This window comes from Jaculus jaculus, chromosome 1 (genome assembly GCF_020740685.1).
Source record: "Jaculus jaculus isolate mJacJac1 chromosome 1, mJacJac1.mat.Y.cur, whole genome shotgun sequence".
NCBI classification, from domain to species: Eukaryota; Metazoa; Chordata; class Mammalia; order Rodentia; family Dipodidae; genus Jaculus; species Jaculus jaculus.
Genome location: NC_059102.1, coordinates 243,211,671 through 243,234,280, shown reverse-complemented (window position 1 = coordinate 243,234,280; position 22,610 = coordinate 243,211,671). Strand labels below are relative to the sequence as shown.

At 41.6% G+C, this 22,610-nt stretch overlaps 1 protein-coding gene across 6 annotated transcripts in view; it reads left to right on the top strand.

Annotated features, from left to right (window-relative positions):
* Positions 1-22,610, top strand: part of Ppp1r12b (protein phosphatase 1 regulatory subunit 12B) — a 262,444-nt gene that overhangs the window by 106,693 nt on the left and 133,141 nt on the right. The window lies entirely within an intron of this gene.

The window sequence follows — 22,610 nt, the reverse complement described above, 5'->3', positions numbered from 1 at the left end:
TGAAAAGCCAAGGCTGTAGCTATCCTTTTACGACTAGGAAAATAAGTGAAATCATCAAAATTTAGATTTCAATTTAACTCATTTTGACTGTCTAACGGAAAGATACCTTGTGTTTCTCATATGTAAGAAGTCAGGAAATGATATTTGTAAGACAGAATAATGAATTTACTATTTGCTTATTGTGAACATAGCCTAAAACATTTTGAGAAGGAAAGGGAGAGTTAAGTGAGTTAAAAATAGTGTTTTTTTGCTTCCTTTTTTTTTTGTTATTTTCCATTTCTTTACATAAAAATTGAAGAATTTTTGGGCTAATAGGTTTCAGAGCCAGCAGCTGTCTGCTTTTACTAGACTTGTAGCCAATAAGTAATAATAAATAAGTTTTGAATATTTATTGTTTATGAATTATAACCTAAGATGTAATAGAGGTACTGTTAATTTAATCTAAAAACAATGTTTAAGAATAATATATTAATTATTATTAATTGGGGGAAAACCTGTTTTGATTGGATATTTTACCCTACCTCCTCTTTTCTCAACATTTTCATACATGTATACAATGCTTTTTGATTCCATTTCCCTCAGTTACCCTCTCCTTCTCTATTTCTTTCCCACTAAAACCCTTCTTTTCTTTAGATTCCCCATCCTGTTTTCATGCCTTATTTGTTTATTTGACTCCCTGATTTAAATTAAGGTTGCTTACAAAATCTTGGGTAGTGGTTCTTTACTGAAGAATGGGTGGCTATGCCACTGAATGACATGACTTCCCCTCTGCCAGTATCCTAAGTTGTCATTATTTACTCTGGGAGATGGAAGGTGTTGCGGTGAAATATTGACCAGCTCAGTCATGTGCTGGAATCCCTATCTGCTGTGAGTTCATGAGTATAGCAGACTTGATGTATCCAGAAGACAGCATTCTGCAGCACTGCTTCCATCCTCCTGTTCTTACATTCTTTCTGCCCCTCTTGCTGAGTCTGGGAGGGTATGGCTTAAGTGTCATGCTTAGGGTGGGGTACATACTAGTTGCCTATTCTTGGTATCTTTGCTATCTATGTCTCTGTCTTTGTCTTTACCCTTTGCATAAAGAAACTTCTATGTTTTAGGCTGTGAGTAGTATCAATCCAGTGTTGTGGCTTGACTAGGTAGACCAAACAAAGCTCTCTTTAAAAAATGGTCTAGGCAAGTGTGGTGGCAGTAGGGAGGCTGAAGTAGAAGGAGCACTGTGAGTTCAAGGCTAGCCTGGACGATAGTGAGACCCTGCGTCAAAAACAACAAAAAAATGTTTCTTAGCTGAGAGCAGTAAAGCAAGTTAATTTATTAAGATCACAATCCTTGAAAAGGTGGAGAAATCAGGTTTGTTATCACAGTGTCTCAAACTGTTGCCTCTCTGTTATTAGACAGTTACTACCTTCTGAGAATTTTGTAAACCTATAAGAGCATAATACTGCACTTGCTACGCTTGCTGATTTAATTTGGTTGCTGTATTCAGTCTATAAATAATTGAGTACATGATATGTGTCACACAGGATTACTAGGATGAGTTTCCTGATGAAGCAACAGCTACATGAATAGAAGGACTGAGCTGGGGAGATGGCTCAGAGGCTAAAGGTGCTTGCTTACACAGCTGGCCAGCCTGGGTTTGATTCCTCAGTACCGATGTAAAGCCAGCTGCACAAAGGAGCACATGGGGCTGGAGTTCATTTGCAGCAGTAAGAAGCCCTGGTGCACCCATACACTTTCAAATAAGTAAAAATGAAAATAAGTTTTAAAAATAGAATAAAAGGCTAGTAGGGCCAGGGAGATGGCTCAGTGGGTAAAGTCTTGCTGCACAAGCATGAGGACCTGAGTTCAGATCCAACAACCCGTAAGAAATGCCAGGCATGGTGGTGCTCACCTGTAACCAGGCACTGGGGCGGTCAAGACAGGGGATTGCTGGAGCTTGCTTCAGTGAGCTCCAGGTCCAGTGAGACCCTGTCTCAGAGAATCAAGTGGTGTGCAGTTTGGAAAGATGCCTGGTGTTTACATGAATGTTCATGTGCATACATGCACACTTGTGCACGAAGTGTTAATACACATGCAAAGAACAAAGAAAAACAGGACTAAGCTGAGATGTTAGTGAATTATGAGTGTGGTGTGTCAAGTACAGGTAGAAGTGTATTTAGGAATGGCATCAGGGGACCCTAGTTAAAGAGCTGATGGAGTTAGCTTTCACTTATTTCAAAATATTTATTGCTGCTTTTACCAAGTATCGCAGTAGCCCAAGTAATATGTAAATGATCCAAATGAATATGATCAGAACATTTAGGAAACACATGGGCTACCTAGTTAAAAAAAAAGATGAGTGTTAACAATAATTACACTCATGATTGGCACACATCGAAAATAAAAAATGATTCAATTCCATACACAAAAAATTTTTTTGTTTTTGTTTTTTTGGAGACAGACTAGCCTTGAACTCATGCAACTTTCTAGCCTCAGCCTCCTGAGTTCTGGGATGACAGGTATGCACCACCATCCCTGACCTCATACACAAATGTATAAAAGTTATTGCATAAAATTTACCGTTAAAGTTATGTGCACACAGTATATATGATGGTCAGATTTTTGTCACTGTGACCAATACCCAAGAGAAATGATTTGATTTAAAAAGAGGAAAGTTGGGCTGGAGAAATGACATAGTGGTCAAGGTACTTTCCTGCAAAGCCAAAGGACCCAAGTTCGATGCCCCAGAACCCACATAAAGCCAGACGCACATGGTGGCGTAGGCATCTGGAGTTTGTTTGCAGTGGCTGGAGGCCCTGGCGCACCCATTCACTTTTATCTGCCTCTCTCTCTCTCTCTCTCTCTCATTCTATCTCAAATAAATAATTTCTTTTTTTTTTTAAAAAAAAGGAGGAAAGTCTATTTTTTTTAATTTTTTTTGTTCATTTTATTTATTTATTTATTTGAGAGCAACAGACATAGAGAGAAAGACAGATAGAGGGAGAGAGAGAGAATGGGCGCGCCAGGGCTTCCAGCCTCTGCAAACAAACTCCAGACGCGTGCGCCCCCTTGTGCATCTGGCTAAGGTGGGACCTGGGGAACCAAGCCTTGAACCAGGGTCCTTAGGCTTCACAGGCAAGCGCTTAACCGCTAAGCCATCTCTCCAGCCCGTAAGTCTATTTTTGCTCATGGTTTCAGAGATTCGAGTCCATGGTCAAACTAATTCGTTATTTCTCAGCTTGTGGTATGGCAGACCATCATGGTGGAGCAGAGCTGCTTATTTCATGACAATCAAAAAGCAGAGAGTGACAGAATAAGGGGTTTAGGATAAGATATAGCCCCAAGAACATGCCCCAGTGACCTAGTTCCTCCAAAGAGGCCATACCTTTGAACATTTCTAACACTTCCCAACAATACTATATAATTATAAATCCATTGATGGATTAGTCCATTGTTAAAGGCAGAGTGCCCATGACCTAGTCACCTCTTGATTGGTTCCACCAGCTAGAGACTAAGCCTTCAACACATGAGCCTTCTGAGGGGACACGTCACATCTAAACCATAATAGTGTACTTTAAGCATAAATGAATTTCATGTTTAGATTTGGATCTCTTCTCCAAGATTCCTCATTTTGTTTATGAAAATATTCCAAATTCTGAAAGAAGTTCAAAATGGGAAAAACTTCTTAGCACCAGCATGTTTTTTTTTTTAACATTTTTGTTAACAGATGCTTGTTCTGTACTATAAAGAAGTAGGTGAGTTGTTTTGAATAGTGTGCTTATAGAGGATCTGCTTGTGAAGACTTCTCCTGGGGGATCAAAGAATGTTCTCATAAGGGTGTGATGCTCAAACCAAGGTCTTGTGTAGGTTGTGTCAGCACTGTGATTTATGAATGCCATGGCCACTTTGTATCTGGACTACAGTATTACAAAACATTCCTTCCCTTCCTTTGACCCTTATATTATTTCTGTCACCTCTTCTGCAATGGTTCTTGAGCCTTGGAGAGTGTGATAGAGATGTCTCACTTAGTGATGAACACATCATTCTCATTTCTTCTCTGTACTTTGATAAGTTTTGAGTCTTCTCATCAGTCACCTCCATCTAAAAAAAGGAACTTCTGGTTAAAGAAGTGAGAGTAGCATCGATACATGGGCATAAACATAAGTACTTAGAGGGCAGTTTGATGGGCATAATATATCCACTTAGCCAGACAACAGTAGTTTCTCTCCTCAGGCTTATGATCTCCTAAGTCATAGGCTTTTGATTAGGCTTTCAGTACCGGGCGTGACTTCCTTCCCATGGAGTGGGCCCCAAATCCGGAGGGCTATTGGTTTCTCCCATAACAGACATATCACTATTACAGTTGGCACATTTTGTCCCCCAGTGTGCTACATAGCTCTTTTCAGCATCATGACAGCTAGTTATTAGGGAGTAGGCTTCCAGCTCAGCTCCAACTCAGTGTCCAAGCATGTTTTGAAAACTGACACAGATTTTCTACAAGTGAAACATATTGTCTTACTCTTAGTTTTAACAAAAAAGTGGTCATCTGTCAACCTTTTGTTGCACAATCTGTAATTTATTTCTTTTGAGTTCTATTTTCTTTTGAGACATTGTAGAAACCATACTGTGATTTCAAAAAAATATATAATAAGTAACTATATTTACTTTTTAAAGGAATATTTTTATTTATTTCCAAGCAGAGAGAGAGGGAGAGAGAGAATGAATGAAGGAATGAGTGAGAGTGGGCATACCAGGGCCCCTTGCCATTGCACATGGACTGCACATGCATGTGCCAGTTTGTGCATCTGGCTTTATGTGGGTACTGGGGAATCAAACCAAGGCTGTCAGGCTTTGTAAGCAAGCACTTCTAACTGCTAAGCCATCTCTCCAGTCCCATATTTACCTTTACTATGAAAATTAAATGGCAGGAAAATCAAAAACAAAGGGAGGGCTTTCCACATCTCAGCTGCTGATGCAGTAAAGGGCTGATTGTAAGGCACAGCAGACACTGAGGTGCTAGACATGCTTGATGTGAGGTGTTAATGTACTTACCTGTCTTGTAAATAACATGAAATACCTCAGGTGTGCATGGTATATTATGGTATATTGATAATCGATATATTTCACTCACCCAGTTACCATGAGCACATGTAATGTCTGATGCTATCAGTTTGACTTATGTACTTGGAACACACTGGACATAAAACTGTATGAATAGCAAGAGCATACACAGCTTTTTTTGCAGCATTGTAACACAGCACTATCATCTCCAGAGTTCACACTTGAGAACTGCACAATCAAGTTATTAAAAAAGAAAAACAAATTTCATTATTTTAAGTAAGTTTATGATTTTGTGTCATGGATATCCTAGGGTACATGTGACCTGCAGGCCACTGGATACTTCTGATTTATGAAGTGGAGTGGGCATTCTGTGTCTAAATGCATTTTGGAAGCAGTGGATTAGACCAAGTCAAACAAGCTCATTCAGATTCTTTCTCAGGTCATCCCCGTCTCTGGAAGGTGAGGTGGAAAGGGGATTGAGGATGGGTAGAATGTACCCAGTAGGGTTTTTCTCCACAGAAACCCCAAACTAGTATTCCACTGGACAGTTTTTGGAAATTGTGGAGCTAGAGATGTAGGCAGGAACAAAATCACATAGATTGCTATCTGTGCCATATTAAAAAACTTAATCTTGGGCTGGAGAGTTTGCCTAGTGATTGAGGTGCTTGCCTGTGCAGCCAAAGGACCCAGGTTTCATTCCCCAGGACCCATGTAAGCCAGATGCACAGGTGGTGCATGTGTCTGGAATTTGCAGCAGCTGAAGGCTCTGGCACACCTATTCATTCCCTCTCCTTTTCCCTCCCCCCCCCAAAAATTTAAAAAAGTTTAAAGCCAGGACTAGTGGCGCACGCTTTTAATCCCAGCACTAGGGAGGCAGAGGTGGGAGGATCTCCATGAGTGCGAGGCCACCCTGAGACTCCATAGTGAATTCCAGGTCAGCCTGGACTAGAGTAAAATCCTACCTCAAAAAACAAAAAACAAAACAAAACAAACAAGCAAACAAAAAACAACTTGATCTTACATTCTCAAAGCTATGGAATCCCACGGAAAGATTTCCAGCAGGAGAATGACTTGTTCAAATAAAACATATCATTTAAGCCTTTACAGAATTAAAACCATTTAATTTTTCCCTCTAGACAAGCATTAGCTGAAAGAAAAAAAAATCAAATGTTTTGAAACAGCGAAATTTTCCTTCTGAAAGAGCATGCTGGGTGATAATGCTTCTCTTTTGAAGCTGCATTTTTCTCTAATCAGCTCATTGTGGAATTGTTTTCACTCCTGCTGGGAAAAGGTGATGGAGCCCTTCAAGCTTCAAGCCTGTGTTTACAGGTCCAGTTTGAAATAGTTAGTGAGCATTGGGATCAATGAGGCTTTGAAACTGCCACAGCAAGATGTACATAGCGGAAAGTCGCCTCTCAGAAATAATCTCCATTTTCTCTTGTAATTGGAACACTTGGACTGAGGATTGGGCCTTACTCCTAAATTCATAGTTGGCTCTCTTTTCAGAGGTCCTTTTTCAACGAGGGGATAAGTGAATGTGTGTTCAAACTGACCAACAGTCAGTTTCATCTCTGTACCCTCTGGTAGTAGATTTTTATTAAGTTAACTGCAAATAGACCGTTAAATGAAAAGCTTAAAGCAAAATTGTGATACCAAAAAGTAAAAAATATGTCAGTGTTAACGTTGTGGGGGGTGAGGCAGTTGGAGGGGTGGGTTCTGGCTAATTTTTATTTTGTAATTCTGAGTTTTTCAGTTTCCAGAATGAAAAGGTATTACTGTTATAATGGGGTGGAAAGGGCATGAGCACGTGAAAAAAATTTAAATCAAGCCAAATGTGGTGGCACATACATTCATTCCCAGAACTTCAGAGCCTGAGGTGGACTCACTGTAAGTTTGAGGTTAATCTTGGGCTACAGAGTGAGTTCCAGATCAGCTTGAGCTACAATGAGACCCTCCCTTGGAAAACAAAGTAAGTTTAGGAACTGTAGTCTTTCTTTGATATAAGTCTGTGGAGATGGCCATGTCCATTGAAGAATAAATGCAATAGAGATTCAGAGTTTTCAGGGTGCTAGATAAATTATGTTTTCTTTGTTTTACATTTTTTAAAGTTTTATTTATTTGAAAGTCAGAGAGAGAGAGAGAGAATGGGTGTACCAGGGCCTCCAGCCTGTGCGAATGAATGCCAGATGCATGTGCCACCCTGTGCATCTGGCTTATGTAGGTCCTGGGGAATTGAACAGGGTCCTTTGGCTTTGCAGGCAAGTACCTTAATCGCTAAGCCATCCCTCCAGCCCTGTTTGTTTTTGTGGTATAGGGTATTGAAGGTAAGGCCTTGATACAACTGGGCTAGATTCTCTAGCTCTTTTGTAAACTTTTTTGTTAAAATATTTTTTGTCATTTTTATTTCTTTATTTGAGAGTGACAGAGAGAGAGAGGGAGAGAAAGAGACAGATAGAAAGGGAATGGGCACGCCAGGGCTTCCAGCCACTGCAAACGAACTCCAGATGCGTGCGCCCCTTGTGCATCTGGCTAACGTGGGTCCTGGGGAATCGAGCCTCGAACTGGGATCCTTAGGCTTCACAGGCAAGCGCTTAACCGCTAAGCCATCTCTCCAGACCTTTTGTAAACTTTTTGAGGTAGAGGCTTACTAAGTTGGCCTTGAACTTGGGATCCTATAGCTTTAATCTACATAACAGCTGAGGCCACAGGCCTGGCCAATTTGCATGTGTTTTTCAGGTTTTTTTTTAAAGACAGGATTTCAACTGGATTCTGTGGCCCAGGGTAGCCTCAAACTTGTGGCAGTCCTCTTGCCTCAGTCTGGGTGCTGGGATTACAGATGTGAGCCATCATGCCTAGCTTAATTTAAACACATCGTTTATAGCACAATTTGGGACACAACTTATTGTTCTGTTTTTTTTATTATTATTATTTTTTATTTATTTGAGACAGAGAGAGGGACAAAGATATAGAGAGTGAAAATGGGCATGCCAGGGCCTGTAGCCACTGCAGACGAACTCCAGATGCATGCACCACCACATGCATCTGACTTACATGGGACCTAGAGTATTGAACCTGGGTCCTTAGGCTTCCCAGGCAAATGCCTTAGCTGCTTTGCCATCTCCCCAGCCCTGTTATATTTGTTTATTTGAGGGAGAGCAGTTAGAGAGAAAGAGAGAATGGGCACACCAAGGCATATAGCCACTGCAAACGAACTCCAGACACATGCGCCCCTTGTGCATCTGGCTAAGCTGGGTCCTGGGGAGTTGAATCCGGGTCCTTAAGCTTCACAGGTAAACACACCTTAACCGCTAAGTCATTTCCTCAGCCCACAGTTTATTATTTTTAATTATATTTTGTTTGTATATATGTGTGAGTGTGAATGTGTGTGTCCCACAGTGTGTGTATGGAGGTTGGAGAATACTTTCTGGATCATCCCTCACCATTCTGCTTTGTTTGAGACCAGGGTTTCTCTCCATCTTTCTCTGCTGCTGGTCGATCTGTCTGTCTATCTGTCTCTGTCTCCCTCTCCCTCTCCCTCTCCCTCTCCCTCTCCCTCTCCCTCTCCCTCTCCGTCTCCCTCTCCGTCTCCCTCTCCCTCTCCCTCTCCCTCTCCCTCTCCCTCTCCCTCTCCCTCTCCCTCTCCCTCTCCCTCTCCCTCTCCCTCTCCCTCTGTGTGTGTGTGTGTGTGTGTGTGTGTGTGTGTGTGTGTGCATGCATGCACGCTTTCCTTGAGAAATTTTCATCTCTACTCCTCCATCAGAGTGCTAGGCTTTTTAAAATACAAGGTCTGAGGATTGAAGTATGGTATTCAGGCTTGAGTGGTACTTTATCCACTGAGCAATCTCCCTGGCCCATAATTTATTATTTCTAAGAAGAGCATATCTTGGGTTTTTAAATTTCTCCACCCCCTGAAAAAAAACCTTAAAATTCAAATGCACTCAACGTGTATTCTTTTTCACATGGAAAGGAATAGGAGCTATGCTTCTTTTATGAAAAGGAGTGAAGCCCTAAGAGCACACAGTCCTTCGCCTGCCATCATCCAGACCTCCTTTTCTTCTTTTTAGAATTACTTTTGAACGTAAGTCATATCTACTCAGAATAAGGCTTTGATTCAGGGGCTAATATGCCTTAACCTATAGTCCAGAATGCAACAGTCTTGGCCTTCTTGGCATTTTAATCATTGGCCTCCAGTCTTTGAATTGTCCTGAGGAGTATGGAAAACGAGGTCATCAGGCTATAAAGAGCTGATTTGACTGGCAGACTGTAGGATAAAAATGGCAAGTGGCAAGCAGTTGGTTGATAACTCTGCAGAGATACCAGAGTTAAGCAGCAGCTGTCACAATAGTGTAGTGGTTAGTTCATGTTCCAAAGAGTCAAGTTTTCCTTAGCAACAAAATGTAAACAGTTCTCTTGACTAATATTAGAGTTTGATAAGTGTCTGCCTTCACCCACCTTTGCCTCTCTTTTCTGGTTTCATCTGTAGATTTTTTTTCTTCTCCTTCCCACTTAACTCTGAATTTTACACCATTTTTTACACTTGCTTCATCTTTTAAATGGCTACAGTTTTTCTATACAAGAAGCTAAATTTGCTTGTCTCTCCAAATAACCTTCATTACACACAGCTCTACTTGCTTACCAGGATATGGCCCATTACTGACCGAGTCTTACACACCACGCATATCTGCCTTCTCGAATCCTTCAAGGTCTTTAAAGCAGGTAATTATTCCCACCAAGGTGACACTGTTGGCAGATTAATCTGACACCGTTTTCAGAATGTTAGACATTTAAATCAAATAATTAAACTGAGTCATCCCTCTGTCTCCACGCTAGACAGTTGTCAATTCAAAAGGTAAATCTCTCTGGGTGTGGTGGAGCAGCCTTTAATCCTAGCACTTAGGAGGATCACTGTGAGTTTGAGGCCACCCTGAGACTACATAGTGAATTCCAGGTCTGCCTGGGTTAGAGTGAGACCCGACCTCAGAAAAACAAAAACAACAACCCAACAACAACAACAAAATAGTACTCTTCAAAAGAGATTCCACAAACCCAGTTTTCAACAACTACTATCCTTATCAGTTAGCATGGCCTCTCTCTGCCAGCAGACTGATTATAACTTGCTAACAGCTCAGATGACCAATAAGTTGCTATTCTGAAAATTTCTAATTTGCCTATACAAATTAGGATTTGTTTTGCAAATAATTGTGGAATAAAAAGAAAGGGAAAATAGCAATACCTTCACAAGACTCTCATAATAGGAGAAAAAAGACAATGACATAAAAATAAAAGAGACTAATGGAGAGGGAGGGGATATGATGGAAAGTGGAGTTGTGAAGGGGAAAATGGGGAGGGGGATATCATGGTTTATTGTCTGTAAGTATAGAAGTTGTCAATAAAAAAAAATTTTTTTAAGGGAAAAGGAAAAAGCCGGGCATGGTAGTGCATACCTTTAATCCCAGCATTTGAGAGGCTGAGGTAGGAGGATCACCATGAGTTTGGGGCCACTCTGAGAATACATAGTGAAGTCTTCCTTGTCTAGAGTGAGATCCTACCTCAAAAAGTCAAAAAGAAGGAAAAAGTTATCTCCTCCTCCTCCCTCATCTGAAGTGCAGATTTAGAGGCACTGACAGCTAAAGGCACCTTGTAAACAATGCCGGTGGTGGTCATATTGCACTCTGAACGATTTTCTTTTCAGAGCAGTCTGCTTTTATTTTTTTTTTTTAAATACTTTTTTTGTTCATTTTTTATTTATTTATTTGAGAGCGACAGACATAGAGAGAAAGACAGATAGAGGGAGAGAGAGAGAATGGGCGCGCCAGGGCTTCCAGCCTCTGCAAACGAACTCCAGATGCGTGCGCCCCCTTGTGCATCTGGCTAACGTGGGACCTGGGGAACCGAGCCTCGAACCGGAGTCCTTAGGCTTCACAGGCAAGCGCTTAACCACTAAGCCATCTCTCCAGCCCTGCTTTTATTTTTTACTTTTTTTTTTTTTTTTTGTTTTTCAAGGTAAGATTTCATTCTGGTCCAGGCTGACCTGGAATTCACCATGTAGTCTCAGAGTGGCCTCGAACTCATGGCAATCCTCCTACCTCTGCCTCCTGAGTGCTGGGATTAAAGGTGTGTGCCACCACGCCTAGCTTTTTTTTTTTTTTTTTTTTTTTTTTTTTAAGCTCAGACTGACCTGGATTCAGATCCTCCTTGCTTCTTCCTCCCACCTGCTGGAGTTACAGGTGCATGCTACCACACTCAGTCTGAATTTACCTGCTTTAAGAGCTTGTTTGAAGGTTCTGGCAGGGGAGAATAGCCACCTATATGCCCTTGACTGAAGAATAGTCCTGCTCTGTTTATGGAAGGTTGTTTTGAAGTGGTGAGGGAGGAAGAGGACACCTGTCTAACCAAACCAGATCGGCAAAATCAATACGGTGACAGATGTCACAGCCAGATGGCACTCACATCTGCACTTGTCTGCTTTGAGATAATACATTGCTATCCAAGGGTCTAGACTACTCTTAGATCTAGCAGTGAAAAGCTGGACTTAGTAGGAAGTGCATGGGATTGATTCAGAGTTCCATTTCAGTATTTTCTGCGTAATTTTGGGGTAACACAGGTTTCTTATAGGTAAAAGTGGGAAAGTAATACCTTTCTTGTGAGCTTATTGTGAGAATTAGAAATAATTCATGATGAACCTAGATTACTACTGGCTTTTCTCATGGGGCTGTTGTGAGAATCAAAAGAGCCAGATTATGTGGAAGTATAAAACTTCCCAACCTATGAAAGTTTACTAGACAGTTATTACCAGCAGAACATTGTGTGTGTTTCTTTAAGGTGTGTGCCTTGCTGCTCCAGAACTAAGACATTTGGAAATAAGATCTACCCACAAGTGAAAACAGTGCTACTGTTTTAGATTGTAGGTAGTTCTATTCCTTTAATTGTTGTGGATGTGTGTGGTGTGTGCGTGTGTGCGCTGTGTGTGTGTAGGTGTGTTTGGAGGCCAGTAGACAACTTCAGGTGGTTTCTTCAGGAACACTGTCAACATCTCAGGCCAGAGACTGCTAAATTTGACTCCCCAGAACCCAAGTACAAAGTGGGTCATGGCCATGCACATCTGTGTGTTTGGGGATGGGGTGGCCGCAGAGACCAGATAACCATGGCAACTTGCTGACAGACAGCAGCGCCCAGTTGAGGGAGAAATGTCATCTCAAAGAAAGAAACAGAGATATGTGGAAAGAGAGGGCCACCCAATATTCCTCTGGCTTCCACACGTGTGCATGGGGAGCATGCATCTGCACACACACACACACACACACACACACACACACTCCACACCCCTCACCACACACATATCACCCTATTGCTTTCAGAGGCTTGGGCACTGCTAAATTGCCCATGCTTCAGCAAATGTGCCCCACCCCTGCTTATGCAAGCAACCTAGTTAGCACAGCTCATTGGTGTCTAAGTAAGACATGGAAGTCAGAAAGGGTCCAGTTGGCAGGAAGGGGTTTACTGGAGGTAGGAGAGGGATAGGAGGGTAATAAGAGGTGAGTATGATCAAATACAGGATATACATACATGAAATTGTCAAAAATAATAAAATATTTTATTCCTAACAAATGCTCATGACTCGAGCCTTAGGCAGGCCATAATGTTTTTGTGCTGATGGAGGGCCTTGGCTTGATGTGTGTGGCTGCTGACTGGTCAGGGTGCTGGCTGCTGCAGACTGGGGTGGCTATGGCAGTCTAAGATAATGAGATGCTGGATAGGTGGTTGAGTCACTAAAGTACTTGCTGCACAAGCATCAAGACCTGAGTTTGGCACTTCCAGTTAAGATAGTGGCATAGGTACCACGCCAAAGCAGCCTACCGGGGGAAAAGCCAAAAGAAACCTTAGCAAAATACACACTTTTACTAAAAAGTGAAGTGTATAGGAAAAATGAAACAGCAGTGGAGAAGTAGGAGAGATCCAGAGCATCCAGAGCCCACGTAGGCCGGCAGAAGCAGCTCTGGCAGGTCCGCTGACTGCGGGAGCAACAGCGGTGCACCAGAAAGCTGCCAGGCTTGGCTTGAGGTGTAGGAAAAGCCAGGTGAGGGGATTTTCCACTCACACCGGAGCTCTCCGCAAACTCAAGAAATGTGAAGGGAGAGCGGCAGTGAACAACGGAGGAACAGATCACAAGATAGAAGAACACGTGGACCAGCGAGAGAACTAGAGCAGCATTGGCAGCCTCCCCTCCCCACCACCATTGCCCAGCTCCAGCGAACAGAGCAGCGTCCTGGGACCCGGCCACGCCAACTTGAACCGACAGCGGGACCCAAGCAGGAGCAGAGGTAACTGGGATTACACCAGGGCAAGGTCTAACCTGGTCACAAGCTGATTTGGAACCCTCAACAGATCAGAAATCTTAACCTCTTTGTTGTCAGGATTAAGGGTATGGGTGGGGCACCACACACCCTAAGGGACAGTTAGAGGATCTGGTTGTAATAATTCCTATGCCACACCTAATACCTTAAGCTCCTATGCTAGATCTGGTTGTTATAATACCTACTCTTGGATAAATACTCTGAGAGTCTTGAGAGCCACATCTAACTCCGTAAGCTCCTACCCTGAAGTTATATAACATCAGATTGTCTGATACATGTAATAATACCCAGCTGACTAGAAAATCCAATTATTAAATAATCCAGGATGCAAAAATATATACATTATAACATAAGATAACACCAAAAATCAAGACAATATAAATCCACCAAAAAGTATTAATACATCAGGAATGACCTCCAGTGAGAATGAGTTGGAGGAAATGCCTGAGAAAGATTTCAAAAGAATGATTATAAATATGTTCAAAGAAGTCAAAGAAGAAATCAAAGGAATGAAAGAGGAAATCAAAGAAAACACAGGACACCAATTTAATGAAATACAGAGGTCAATACTAGACATAAATAAGGAAATAGAAATAATAAAGAAAAATCAGTCAGAATTACTAGCAATGAAGAACACAGTTAATGAAATAAAAAAAACTCTGTAGAAAATCTCACCAGTAGAATGGATGAAGGAGAGGACAGAATATCTAAGCTAGAAGACCACGTGTCAGATCTAATACAGGCCAACAAAGAGAAAGACAAACTAATAGAAAAGTATGAGTGGGAATTTCAAGATATTCGGGACACTATGAAAAAATCAAACATAAGAATTTAGGGCACAGTAGAAGGAGAATTTCACTCCAAAGGCATAGTAGGCATCTTCAACAAAATCATAGAAGAAAACTTCCCCCAAATTGGGAAAGAGGTGCCAATGCAAATACAGGAATCCTTTAGAACACCAGCCAGACAAAACCTGGAAAGAACCTCTCCTCGCCATATTATAATCAAACTACCAAACACACAAGCCAAGGAAAAAATATTGAAAGCAGTCAGAGAGAAAAATCAAGTTACCTACAAAGGCAAGCCTATCAGGATTACAGCGGATTACTCAACACAAACTTTAAAAGCCAGAAGAGCGTGGAGTGATGTATTCCAAGTCCTGAAAGATAACAACTGTCAACCAACATTACTTTATCCTACAAAACTATCCATTCAAATAGACGGAGAAGTAAGGACATTCCGTGACAAAAGCAAGCTAAAGGAGTATTTGAAGACAAAACCAGTTCTACAGAAAATACTTGAAAGAGTCCTCCATGCTGAAGAAAAAGAAAAGCACCCATATAAGGAACCGGGAAAAATCAAACAATACTCAAATACTAGTTAACACAAGGTAAAACCGGAAGAACTACAAAAAAAATAGCAAAACTGAATACACACCTTTCAATATTATCTCTTAATATCAACTGCCTCAATACCCCAACCAAAAGGCATAGGTTCACAGACTGGGTTAAAAAGCAGGATCCTTCAATTTTTTGCCTCCAAGAAACCCACTTTTCTACAAAGGATGGACACTATCTTAGGGTGAAAGGTTGGAAAATGGTATTTCAAGCAAATGGACTTAGAAAACAAACAGGGGTTGCTATCCTAATATCTGACAAGGTAGACTAGACTTCAGTCCAACATTAGTTAAGAAAGATAAGGAAGGTCACTATATATTGATTAAAGGCACCGTCCAACAGGAGGACATTATAATCCTAAACATATATGCACCTAACATGGGGGCCCCCAAATTCATCAAACACTATTAGAACTAAGGTCACAGATAACATCAAACAGTGGTAGTGGGTGTCTTTAACACCCCACTCTCATCAATTGACAGGTCATTCCAGGAAAAAATAAACAGAGGCATCTGGACTAAATGAGATCATAGAAGGAATGGACCTAACAGATATATACAGGATATTTCATCCAAATGCTGCAGAATATACATTCTTTTCAGCATTCCTCTCCTTGCCATATTATAATCAAACTACCATTGGAACATTCTCTAAAACAGACCATATATTAGGACACAAAGCAAATCTTAACAAATACAGAAAAATTGAAATAATTCCTTGCATTCTATCTGACCACAGTGGAATCAAACTACAAATCATTAGCAAGAAAGGCTATAGAGCATACACAAAATCATGGAAATTAAACAACACACTACTAAATGATGAATGGGTCAATGAAGAAATCAAGAAGGAAATCAATAATTTCATAGAGTCAAAGACCTGAGTTTGGATCTCCAGCACTCATGAAGATGGTGGGTATGATGACACGTGCCCATTATCCTAGTGTTCGGAGACAGGCACATCTCAGGGCTAAGCTGTCTAGCTAGTTTGACCAAACTGACAAGCTCTGGGTTCAGGAAGTGACTTCATTTCAATGAACATGAAGGTGGAGAGTCATAGGGGATGACATCCTCTGTCATCTACATGAATATGCACATACATACATGAGTACCTGCACACACAAGCGTGTTCACATACTTAGGAGCATTCATACATGCACGCACATGTACCACATATACCATACATATGCCCAAAAAGTAAGCAGCAGAAATTCCTGCATCGTCCCTTCAGAAGAGATTTGCCCATGGCATGGCATGCTGAGGACGGTATTTCCCCACAGTGGCCTTCTTTCAAAATCACTTGGGACTGGTCCTCTCAAACGCTGCCACTGTTTGACCAGCTTCTGAGTGTACATAAGATTCCAAACCCTGTGTCTTTCTGCAGTGTTCTCAGCATCTTTCCAGGAGCAGGTTACATCTTAAGAAGACACTTTCTGCGCTCATCTGTTAAAGGCTTTGTCATGAAATTGCAGCAGTTTAGTCACATTGTCAGGCCCCACTTGGCCTAGTTCTTCTGCCACTCTACCACGTCTGCAGTGCGTCCTCCCCGGGAAGCTTTTGTGAAGTCATCTGTGAGAGTTGGAATTGTCTTCCAGTCTTTTTTAATGTTGATATTTCAACTTTTCTAGAAATCATTAATGTTCCATGTTTATCTAGAATAGTGAATCCTTTCTGGAATATTTTCAGTTTTCTCAGATCTACTATAGGATTCACCATCTATGCCAGGTAAAATCTGTTTTATAACTAATAATATCTGGTAGTCAGAATTACTTTGACTCATGGGTAGATATTGTATTGGTATGCATGAAAACAGTGGTAACCTCAATAGGGTGGTTTCAATAAGATGTCATCCATAAACTTAGGTGTTTTGAGTGCTTGGTCCCCAGCTGATGTCAGTTTGGGAGGTGGAGCCTTGCTAGAGGAGATGTGGTATTGGAGGCAGGCTTAGGGGTGTTAATGCCAGTCCCCCTCCCCCACCTTGCCAGAGTTCGGCTCACTCTCTTGCTGCTGTTTTTCCCTGTCATGGCAAAGGTGAGGTCCAGCCTCTGCTCATGACATGCTTTCATTCCCTCTGCCATCACAGTTTCCCTGGAGACTATAAGCCAAAATGAATACTTTTCTCCCACGAGCAGTGTCATGTAAGTTGCTTTATCCCAGCCACATGACAGTAACGACAGCAGCTCCTATGTATCTCCATCCTGCCTCAGTGAACTAAGTGCATTGTCAATGGGCAGTAATATTTTGGAATGAATCTTTTTTTTTTAAGCAGTAGTTCTCAACAATATATTTAAAATGTTTAGTAAACCATGTTCTAAGTAGATATGTGTCACCTGGACTCTTTCACTTAGAAAGAATGGGTAAAGTAGATCTAGTATGATTCTTAAGAGCATTAGGATATTCACAATGGCAAATGAGCATTAGCTTTAACTTCAGTAATAGTCTTTGAGACTTTGAAGCTAGACATTGACTTGCCCCTGTAGGTATGGAGGTTCTAAGTGGCCTTTTCTTCCAGTAAAGGCTATTTCATCTACGCTGACCTCTGGTTTAGTGTAGCCTCTTTCTTCAGTGATCTCGTCTAGATTAAAGACACTTGTTGCAGCATTGGTACTCCCTGCATCACCAGAGCTTTTATGCTGTGGACATAGCTTCTTCCTTCAGCCTCATGAACCAGCTTCTAAGTGTTCTAACCTGCTCACTTCAAATATTTCTCTATACCTACCTTACCTCTCTGCCCTGAGAATTGAAGAGAATTAGGCCATTACCCTGGATTAGGTTTTGACTTGGGAAAGGGGGTTGGTTTGATCTTCCATCTGGACCATTAAAACTTCCGTATCAGCCAGCCTGTTCACTTTCTTAGCACTTGTGTGAGCTCTGGAATAGCCTTTCATTTCCTTCGAGTGTTGCTTTATTTTCCCCACTCACAACTTGACCAACTGGTCAAGGAGATTTAGCCTTCAGATTCTCTTAAGCTGTCGACATTACTTCTTCATTATATGTAGTCACTTATAGTGGTTTGTTTTTCTTTTCTTTTTTGGAAGTAGGGTCTCACTCTAGTCCAAGCTGTCCTGGAGTTCACTCTGTAGTCTCAGGGTGGCCTTGAACTCATGGCGATCCTCCTCCCTCTGCCTCCCTAGTGCTGGGATTAAAGGCGTGTGCCACCATGCCCAACTTTGGCCTGTAGCTTTTGATTTACAAAGAGAGATGTGCAGGCCTTCCATTTGCTTGAACACTTAGAAACCACTGTCCTTCAATATTCCTATGTCTTAGGGAATAGATGAGAAGCTGGTGGTAGACTGGGAATGGCAGTTTGTAATCAAAACATACACAAATACTGATTAAGTGTTACTGTCTTACATGGGTATGGTTTGGGGCACTCTATAACAATTGCAATAGTAATGTCAAATATTACTGATCACAGATTATTATAACATATACAATAATAAAAAGATTGAAATATTGTGAGGATTACTAAAACATGATTCAGTGACATAAAATAAGCACATCCTATTGGAAAATGGCTCTGTTAGACTTACTCACAGCAGGATTTTTACAAGCCTTGAATTTGTTTAGAAAAATATCACCATTAAGCACAATAAAGTAAAGTGCAGTGAAGCAAGATGATACCCCTATTTATGGTGTCATTCGCTGCTTTAATGTTCTTTCTGTACGCTAAGGGACCATCTTTCTCATAGTAACACAGTAAAGTAAATGGTAGCAAGTGACTCTTCCTTACTTCCTAACCCCATGATAGTTTGTGCATTACAAACCAGCTGGGAATGGTGGTGCATGCCTGTAGTCCTGGTACTCAGGGGGCTGAAGCAGGAGATCATGACTTTGAGGATAGCCTGGACTACCATCCCAGATGCCCCCTAAATCCTATTAAACCAAACAAAAAACATCCCCTTCCTCAGATTTCTTTCCTGCTTAAGCTGATGAGGTTGTTTTCTGTTGTTTTGCAACCAAGTACATCATACATACTGTGCAATATTGAACATTTGATGGGATGAATGAACCTTTTCTGCATTGTGCCATCTCTAAAGTCAAAATGTTATTCTACTTGTCATTCTTGCATTAGTGTGGATATGCTTATAGCCAGCCACATGCTTTGCTGTCCCAAGTGTATCTAGATCAATGTAATGAAAAAGTTTAAAAAATATTTTATTTATTATTTGCAAGCATAGAGAGAGAGAAAGAGAGGGAGGGAAGAAAGAAAGAAAGGAAGAGAGAATGTATGTGTGAGTATGGGCGTGCCAGGGTTTCTTGTCCTTGCAAACGAACTCTAGACACATGCACCACTTTGTGCATCTGGCTTTATGTGGATACTGGGGATTTGAACTTGGGCCATCAGGTTTTGCAAGCAAGTGCCTTTAATCACTGAGCTATCTCTCAAGCCCCAAACTCATTTTTTAAAAAGATTTTTTATTTCTTTATTAGAGAGTCAGATGAATGCATGTGTGCGCACACAAGAGGGTGTGTGTATGTGTGTGTGTGTGTATTGGCACACCAGGGCCTCCAGGCACTGCAAATGAACTCCAGATGCATGCACCACCTTGTACATCTGGCTTACTTGGGTCCTGGGGAGTCCACCAGGGTCCTTTCACTTTGCAGGCAAGTGCCTTAACTGCTAAGCTATCTCTCCAACCCCCCAAAACTCTTTTAATGAACATTTTTTAAGTTTTTATTTATTCATTTACTTCAGTGAGAGAAAGAGGCTGAGAGACAGAAAGAGGCTGGGGGAGGGAGGGAATTGGCACACCAGGGCCTCCAGCCACTGCAAATGAACTCCAGGTGCATGTGCCCCCTTGTGCATCTGGCTTATCTGGGAACCAAACCGGGTTCTTTTGGCTTTGCAGGCAAGCGCCTTAACTGCTAAGCCATCTCTCCAGCCCTCTTTTAATGAATATTAAATTAAGTAATAAGAAAGTGTGTATGATTAATTTGTTGATTGCTTTGTCTTTCTTAGTAAAGAGAGGAGTAGTGCATCTTTCAGTTGATGGTGCTTTAGATGGAGTAGAATGTAGTCTGATTTGCCCTGTGAGAATGATGTTGTCAGTTTATATTTAAAAACAAAATTGCCCACGAATATCTATGAAGGTTTTTTTTTTTTTGAGGATGATGAAGATGCTTTAAAGTTAATTATGGGAACGACTGCCTAATTATCACTTACTGAAAATCACTGAATGGGATACTTCATAGTAAGTTGTTTAATAGCAGTTTAGCCCCAGTAAAGAGTTCTGGGAAAGAAGATCTGGATGGGACCTGCACACAGGTGATACATGCAAGGAGATTTAGGCCTTAAGTTAAAAAGTCTGTTCTCGGGCTGGAGAGATGGCTTAGCGGTTAAGCGCTTGCCTGTGAAGCCGAAGGACCCTGGTTTGAGGCTTGATTCCCCAGGACCCATGTTAGCCAGATGCACAAGGGGCCACACGCATCTGAGTTGGTTTTCAGTGGCTGGAGGCCCTGGCGTGCCCATTCTCTCTCTCCCTCCCCCTCTCTCTCTCTCTCTCTCTCTCTCTCTCTCTCTCTCTCTCTTTCTCTCTCTCTCTCTGCCTCTGTTGCTCTCAAATAAAAAAATAAACTAAAAAAAGTCTGTTGTCCCCTTCTCAGTTCTGTTGCTATTGAAACATAGCCACACTATTTTCCAGAGACAAGGACATTTGTCATGAGGTTCCTCAGTTTATCAGTTCAGGAGTAGGGGTTTTAAAAGTTTCCCCTTCCCTCTCAGGACACATACATTTAGGGAAAGAAAAAGGAAGGAAGGAAGGGAGGAAGGAAGGAAAAAGAACCAATTGTGGCTCTTCCCCAGTTCCTCAGCCACTTGAGTGAAGGAGCAGTCACCTAACACCTGCTGCTCCCAGCCCTTATCAGCCATGTTCTTACAGCTAATCGGCTTTCCGATAAAAATTCTTTTTTCAGAGCTGTATTAGTAACATGTAGGAGGGACTCAAATGTTGTGCCTTCACCCCTGCTTATACCCTACCAGTTCATTTTCCCTTATTAGTATAAGGCAGTTGCTTGTTGCAGTCTCATTAAATAGGTTCTGGTGTTCCCTGGGAAAAGACAGCCAGACGAGTGGCTGTTTGTTGAAAATTTGGCTTCTGGTAAATCATTGCACAGGTGCGTGGCAAGGTGTGTCCAAAGCAGCTTGACCTCCCCTGTGATGAGCTGACTGCAGGTGAGCTGCTTGCCATTTTTGTTGTATGGAAATCAGAGGCCCAGGAAGTTGCCTGTGTGTTCCAGGGCATGGAGTCATAGTGACATTCCCAGTGTTTGAGTGCTACTTGCTGAGCTAAGACATCACCAGGTACTGGAAATGGAACGGCAGAAGCAGCAGGTAACGTTTTTTATGAGTTTGCACATCCTAGATATATATACACTGCTGCTTCTCTCTACCCTTCTTCTAACGAATCTATGGGAGGCTGCATTGATTGCAGACATTGTTTTGATCGTATAATTGGGGTGGGAGAGGTGGTGTTTTGATGTTTTGATTGATTGGGGAGAGAGAGAGAGAAAGAGAGAAGGCAAGTGGTAAGAATAAGAGTCATACTATTCAGAATAACCAGTTTGGAACTTATGTTATTTCATATTTTTAATGAATTTAAACAGGTGCCCTGATAGAAAGAGCCAACTCAAAGGCTAAGGGGTCAGAGGACAATTTATAATTTAAAGATCTAGGAAAACTTTTTTCTTTTTAAGAGGAAATTGGCATTGGGACTATTATTCTTAAGTTGCATGCTGTTAATATACAGGTATTGTTTATGTTTTGATTTGTCTTACATTTTAACTAAAACAAAAATTGCTGTCAGATAATTTGGGTAATTATAGAGAGAACCTGATTTATGTAGTAGGCAAAGGGAATGTTGCCTTCTGTTGGCCTTGAAGCAGGAAATTACAAAATGTCATCTGGCTGGACCTGGTCCACATGCCTTTAATCCCAGTACTCTGGAGGCAGAGGTAGGAGGATAGCCGTGAGTTCAAGGCCACCCTGAGACTACACAGTGAGTTCCAGGTCAGCCTGGGTTACAGTGAGACCCTACCTTGGGGAAAAAAGAAATATTCATCTGTGTAAAAGCTTACTACAAATTGTATAATCACATTGGTTGGTTAGTTAGGTAGTTTGTTTGTTTCAGGGTCTGTTTATGTAGCCCAAGCTGGCTTTGAACTTGTTCCTGCCTTACCCTCCTGTCTGATAGGATTACAGGCACACATGGGCTACTACCTCTGGCTCTAGATTGAAAAAAATTATTTATTTATTTGCAAACAAAGAAGTGAGGAGAGAAAGAGTTGAGGGAGGGGGAGAGAGAAAGAAGGGAGGGAGGGAGAGAATGGGCGTGCCAGGGCCTCCCTCCAGGTATCGCAGACAGTCTCCACATGCATGCAGCACTCTGTGCATCTGGCTCCACAAGGGCACTGGGGAGTGATACCAGGGTCCCTAGGTTAGGCAAGTGCTCTCACAGCTGAGCCATCTCTCCAGCCCCTCCAGATTGAATACTAATGAAAGTATCTTTTTTCTATATGTAAGGTGAAAAGTTTCCTAACTAGTCTTATATACTCAGAGAACCTGTTCTGGGGAAAAATTGAAAATGATGCAGGCAATTGAGAAAGTTGTACTGCTTGCTAGTCATTTGGTCCTGTAAAGAAATAACTCATCTTTAAGATGGGAGGGGGGGGTCTCTGTGTAGCCCAGGCTGGCCTGAAAGTGGTGGTCCTCTTGTCTCAGTCTTGAATGCTGCGATTCTAGGTATGCATCCCTGCACTCAGCTTTCATCAGCCTCTTTGAATTCATTATCTCTAGAATATTCCTGTTCTCCCAGTCTTCT